This window comes from Coenobita brevimanus, chromosome 30, assembly GCF_032717465.1.
Source record: "Coenobita brevimanus isolate Jiangsu-jjx chromosome 30, ASM3271746v2, whole genome shotgun sequence".
Lineage (NCBI taxonomy): Eukaryota > Metazoa > Arthropoda > Malacostraca > Decapoda > Coenobitidae > Coenobita > Coenobita brevimanus.
This window is the reverse complement of record NC_136983.1, coordinates 23,596,505-23,597,167: the sequence shown is the minus strand read 5'-3', so window position 1 is coordinate 23,597,167 and position 663 is coordinate 23,596,505.

Below are 663 nucleotides of genomic sequence, written 5' to 3'. Positions count from 1 at the left end.
TTACCTTTTTGTATGACTCATACAAATGAATAAGCTCTTGTTGTGTGTATTCATTGGAGAGTGTAAGTGGTTTTGTAAGTACGAATGACATTAATCCTATCACAAGTGCACACAAACAAATGCAGCATATGATTCATGAGCATGTGTGTCCTACGACGTCTGTGGCAGGCTCGACCTTGACGATTGTCAGTTGTTTCCACCCCATAAAGTACCCCATTAGCTGATGACCTGCTCCCCGTCTTCATAATTTTGTCTAAGGATAATCAGAGCCACCTCATAATTGCTGTCTTCCACAGGTAATTCCTTTATCAACTTGTAAGGCGTCCCCTTGATGTGTCCTAATAGATATGAGAGTTTACTTACATTGGGGAGATCTGGTCTGCCATGAACTAAGTATTCAACAGGATTCCAAAAGATATCCAATTTTGCTCCCCATCAAACTCCGGAAACGTATTTTGTGGTAGTGCAGCTTTACTCTGCTGTTCCACAACTTGTGTTTCTGCAGTAATATCAGCCAATTTTGATGCTAATAGATTCATTAATGTTGTATATTCCTCTAATTTACTTTCAAATTTGGTAGTGTCCGACTCCAGAAGGTATTTATCCTCACTTTTCACTATTCCTGCTTCTAAATTTATGTAACTTTCTTCATACTTAGTCCAG